Source organism: Hipposideros armiger, unplaced genomic scaffold, assembly GCF_001890085.2.
Source record: "Hipposideros armiger isolate ML-2016 unplaced genomic scaffold, ASM189008v1 scaffold_141, whole genome shotgun sequence".
In the NCBI taxonomy this organism is placed as follows: domain Eukaryota; kingdom Metazoa; phylum Chordata; class Mammalia; order Chiroptera; family Hipposideridae; genus Hipposideros; species Hipposideros armiger.
The window spans coordinates 2,326,060-2,331,494 of record NW_017731491.1 but is presented as its reverse complement, the minus strand read 5'-3'; the positions used below and the strand labels follow the sequence as shown (position 1 = coordinate 2,331,494).

General features: G+C 49.6%; 1 protein-coding gene across 1 annotated transcript in view; it reads right to left on the bottom strand.

The window, feature by feature from the left end:
- The window catches only part of SERPINF1 (serpin family F member 1), an 11,531-nt gene extending 7,836 nt beyond the window's left edge, over positions 1-3,695 (bottom strand). The window contains exon 1 of the mRNA XM_019650451.1: positions 3,520-3,695. The gene's annotated coding sequence lies outside the window, so the exon portion shown is untranslated. The remainder of the gene's footprint in view (positions 1-3,519) is intronic.
- Positions 3,696-5,435: the final 1,740 nt, after the last annotated feature.

Sequence of the window (5,435 nt, the reverse complement as noted above, 5' to 3'; positions counted from 1 at the left end):
AGGCACCTGACCAGCTCATTACAGAGGATTTGGGCAACGTCTAGTAACAGAATGGAGGCAGAACCTAGGTCTCATATGTAGGCTCACAGAACACAGAGAATGAAAGCGTCCAGTCCGGCCCCTTATATCCCCAAGAAGCTCTCAAACGCTTCCTAAATTCCTCTGGCCTGGAAGCTGTGGCTTCATAAGGGACCCATTTCCTTCTCAGATGGTTCTGTGTCAAGAGCTGTTACTCTCATAGGAGTGTTGGGTCTAGGGGTCAGACAGCTTAGGCTCAAATCTCAATTCTTTGTCTTAGTAGCTCTGTAAATCACAATGTCTTCTCTGGTACAATGGAAATCAAGTAGCTCTTAGCTATTGTGATGAGGATTAAATTAGATAATGCCTTAATAGCACTTACCAGTGCCAGAGACAGGTGAGCTCTCTAGTGGTCCCTGAGCCAAAATGTATGCCTCCAACTGGAATCCCAGGGTCCCCTTCTTGCCTGGAAGCCAGGTCTTCTCCCCACTACCAGCTTGAAAATATTGGGTTGTCGGAAAAGTCATGACGTATTTTTTCTATGTTTTTCATTACAAAAATGCATCATGACTTTTCCGACAACCCAATAGCTCTTACACCCCCCGAGCCTTCTTCACATAAAACAACCCCGCTTCTCAGTAAGACCACCCAAGTCTCTTCACCTCCCCAGCCACGGTCTCTTCTGACCCAGCTCTGGCCTGGCCCCTGGACCCCAAGGGAAAAGGGAAATTTGGGTCCAGGGCTCTATGTGCTCCACCATCCCTTACCCTCCTGCCTTCACTGCATCTATGAGCTCACCCCTGGAGTCAGGCTGTGGGGGCTGCAGGGCGTGAGGCAGCTGGGGGCTTCACAGATAAGATCACCCAAGAGGCCTTCTGGTTAGAAAGTGGGACAAAGTCTCAGCAACCAGGACCTTTGACTGGTCTGTGTTCTCCTTCCATCCACACTGCCAAGCCAAGAATTTATAATGTCTTCCCTGCTCCTCACCTCCCCTGTAACACACACACACACACACACACACACACACACACACACACACACATTAAGGGTCTCAAGCTCTTTCATTGTCCTTTTATAGACCCATAAACAACCCCCCACCCCAACATACACAGCACACATACTTTTCTGACTTCTCAGAACAAATAGGAAAGCGAGGTGCAGTGTGTGATTTTTGGCCTGTCTTTAAAATTAAGCTTGATCATCCACTGGACAAGATTGTAGCGTGTAAAAGGCAACGAAAAGAAAAGACTGCCTCCTGAGCTTGCTCAGCTCATGGCTGGACTGCCAGTGGGAACCTGCCCGGCTCTCCTTCTAAGCGGTGATCTTGAGCTCCTGTCTCATCGTGGACTCCATGGAGCCCTGTGTCCTCAGCCCGCTGCTCTTCACATGGCTGCCCCTGCCGCTCAGGGAGAAATCTTCCGTTGAGACAACAGAAAAAGCTTTCCCCAGTGCAAAATAGAGACCTTAACACCATCCAGGCTTACAGCTGCTCTCTCCACCCGGCCAGCCCCACCCAGAGCTGGCAGGAGCCTTCCTTGCCTGAGCCTCAGGAGACTGACTAGTTTATTGGAGACTGAAAATGCAGTGAGTTGCATCCAAGGCTAGAGAAAAAGTTGTGAGCTCAAGTTGCTTTGGCCAGGGCAGGGAGTTGAGATAGGAGCAAAGAGGTGGGGGTCATCCTGGCACAGTATTTAAGCAAACTTAAGTTTCCAATTCTAATGCCCTCAAAGGTGGGATCTTCTCAGTAGGAGTCCCTACAGGGTTGGAGTCCAAGCCCCAGGTCATGTGATCACCGTCACCACATGGGTGGGCTGAAGACTGAAAATGAGGTGAGGGACCCTGGTGGGAAGAGTCGCATAGGTCCACAGCTGACCCAGAGCCAGTCTCCGGGACACACAGTATGAATAGCACCTCTTTGAATCCTCCACCTCAAGCCCTAGGGATGAGGGAAGTGGAGAGATTATTGAAAGCCCCCTACAAGGGTAGTGAGGGACAGAGAGTAAGGGTCTGCATGGGCGGGGGAGGGGGGGGGTCCCCTCTGAGCATAACTCAATGCCCTGTGCAAGGTGATTGTTCTGTGGGCTGGTGCAGGAAGCCATTGCCTGGCCAGGGGCACATGGACAGCAATGCCATCCTGTCCAAAGGGCAGTATTCCAGCCAGACTCCTGTCCTGTCAGGTGGGGGAGGGCATGGGGAGGAGGTAGACATCCTCTCTGTTGGGCCAAGGTCAGGCCTTACTTTCTGCCACATTGCCCAGATCAAAAGACACAGGAACTGCAATTTTGTGATTGTGCCTTCAAGCTGGGAGGATAAATTTGAGCCAGTACATGTGTTTCAGATTAAACCCAGTTGTGAGACAAACACCATCCCTCCTCCCAGAACCACATAGCCTTTGAGCCACATGGCAGTGGACCTCATGGGCACTGCAAGGAAAGGCACCGCCCTCTCGCCTGGCTCTGGGAGGGAGATTCCAAGGGTTCCCCTCAGACCCACTCCACCCATAGTGGCCCCACTAGGCCCTCAGGCTATGTCCCTTCTGAAGTCTTGGAACCTGATTGAGTTGGGCCAGGGTGCCCATGATTTTCACCTCCCCAAATTCCCAAAGGGCTATCCCAGGAACATAACTCCCTGGCCCCTTCCTCTCCCACCCTCAGCCTGGGGGCTGAACTCCTGGTGGATGGGCATAGGCCAGGCAGTGATGGGGTTTCTGGGAAGCTTGCGGCTTTTCTTTGGCTCTAACCTTCTCCTTCCTGTGGCTTGCCCCAGGGAGCGGAGAGGGTGAGGGCACCATTCTCTCCAGTGCTGACAGCTGAGCCCCTCAACCCCAAACACTGGCTGAGCTAAAAAGCAGTTCTTGTTTGCAAGAGACCAAAACCCCAATGACCTCCCAGCTTTTACTGGCCGCTAATTTGGCCAATGAACAAGGGTGGGCGCTGGATAGAAGGACCCAGCTTTCCATACCAGTCCTTGAGCAGTGCTCAACAGACCAGCTGCTTGGTAGTGCTGGGAAGTTACCTTTGAAATCAGCACCAGTTGACTTTGAAAAAGCAACAGGGAGCTGAGCCCAAGCCAAGGCTGGGCTGCAGGACAGGCTGCCTCCCCAGCTGGAAGCACAGCTCCCTGAGTGCCTCTTACCCTTTGAGCTCAGAGCCCCTTTGGGGTGCTGCTCAGACCTGACCCAGCAGCTGAGCTCTCTGCTGCTTCCCCACCTTTGCCCCTTCCTTTGTTTCCCACCCACTTCACTCGAGTCTTTCCCGTCTCTCCTAGTGGTATGGTAGGGTTTAGAGATCACTGGGTGCTGGCCTTCTGACCCCCAACTCCCCATGCCCTCTCTCATCCACTCACCCTGGTACCCAAGCTACAGGGGCTACTGCTTCTCCACCTCCTCCCTTGCACCCCTCTTTTCTACCTTGGGTACCCTGCTTCTCCCCAGTCCTCCCAACACAGGGAATCCTCTCCTGCCTTCCCCTGAAACACAGACCAAACAGGGAGCTGCTTTACCTGTGGGTGTGCTGCAGCTCCGCGCCCAGCCTAGGTCTGCGCACTGAGGGGGCTCCTGCAAGCACAAGAACTTTTTCTGCTGCCTTCCAATCCAGCGTCCAGCAGGCTTCAGATTACAGTTACTCCTTTCTTAAAGCGACCTGCACTCAATTCAGATTCTGTGATTGCATCATTGCCTGGTGTTAACTTTAACCCACTGTTGCCTTTCCGCTATGCACCCCCAAAACACACACATTCATACACCCCACCACTCCACCAGACGGTCTGTCCTTCAGGCCCTGGCCTTCCTCGCTGCCTGCGGTCCCATCTACAGAGGGCACCCACCCTGGCCAGCCTGGGTGGGAGATGGGAATGAGGAAGGGTCTTGCAGGAGGAGGCTTTAGAGACAAGCTGGTGGAGTGGAAAAAAACACTGGCCCAACACTGGGGTTCTGGGTTATTCCTGGTCCTTGGCTCTAGCACTAACTGGGGTTTGGGATAAGAAAACTATCAAGTCTCCTACCTTTCTCTGCTGAAAAATAAAGAAATGAAACTGGGGTGTCTGTGTGCTTTTTCAGCCCTGAAATTCTGTGATTTCTGAAGCTCAGAAAGGGCAGTGGGGAAATTATCTGGCCAGAGGAAGAAATGAGACGTACTATAAACACTAGTCCTGAGAGGTGCCCAGTGTGTGACTGGCACCCACCTAGGCACGATCGAGGTCACCTGGAGAGGAGAACACCTAGGCCCTGGCCGCCTTGGGATGTTTAGGAGCTTGCAGTGCAATTGTGAAACTAAAATAGTGACATGGGAAGTAATTAGACAATGTAACGAACAAAACATTTTCGAGGCAGGTATGAATCCTGGCCAAAGGAGGAAAGGAGACCACTCAGGGGTATTTAACCTGAGGAAGAGAAAATTTAGGGGAACCTCACCTCCTTTGAGGCTCCGGGGAGCAGAGCTAGAGCCCCTGGATAGAACTTTGCAGTGGGTGAATTTCAGCTTTATGTGAGGAAAAGTGTCAAAAGTCAGAGTTCAGTCCTTTCGATAGAAAGTTGAGCACCTCAACACAAGTCACTACTAGCTAGGTCCACGAAGGAGAAAGATGAATAAAACTCAGCATCTACCCTCCAGAAACTTACTGGCTAATAACAGAGGCTGATAGGAGAACAGATGGTTTCAATATAACGCAATATGTTCTATGATAGCCGTCCCTAGAGCGCGCTGTCCAATACAATAGCCACCAGCCAAGTGTGACCATGGAGCACTTAAAACATGCTAGTCAGAGCTGTGATCTGCTGTAAGGGTAAACTGCATACCAGGTTTGGATATTTAGTATGAAGAAACAATGTAAACTACCTCAATAATTTTATACTGATTGTACATATTGGGTTAAATAAAATATAGTATTAAAATTAATTTCTCTTTTGATGTGGCTATCAGCAAGTCTTAAATTATATATGCGGTTTGCACTATATTTCTATTGGACAGCACTGCTCTATAGGGTATCGTGTCAGCTGAAATATGTGCATCTAAGCTGAATCATGGAGAGTGAGTACAATGAGCTAAGCATGAAAAGGTGGGAAGGGCATGACTATCCATGGGGACAAGTTAAAATTAGTTCCCTATCTCACACCATACACAAAAATTAACTGTAAGTACATTAGAGATTTAAATGTGAAAACTCATTTCTGTTTCTGTAGAACCTTTTTAAATGACTTTTTATTTAAATTATTTACTTATTTTTGAATAGGTGTTATGTTCACATGGTTCAAAACTCAAAAGCAACAAAAGGTATACAGTGAAAAGTCTTCCTCTCACTCTGATCTCCAATCACTGGACTCCATTCCCTAGAAACAGCTGATTGGTAATTTTCCTATGTTTCCTTTCAGAGATATTTTTAATCCTTTAAAAAGCAAACACAAACACACACATACAACA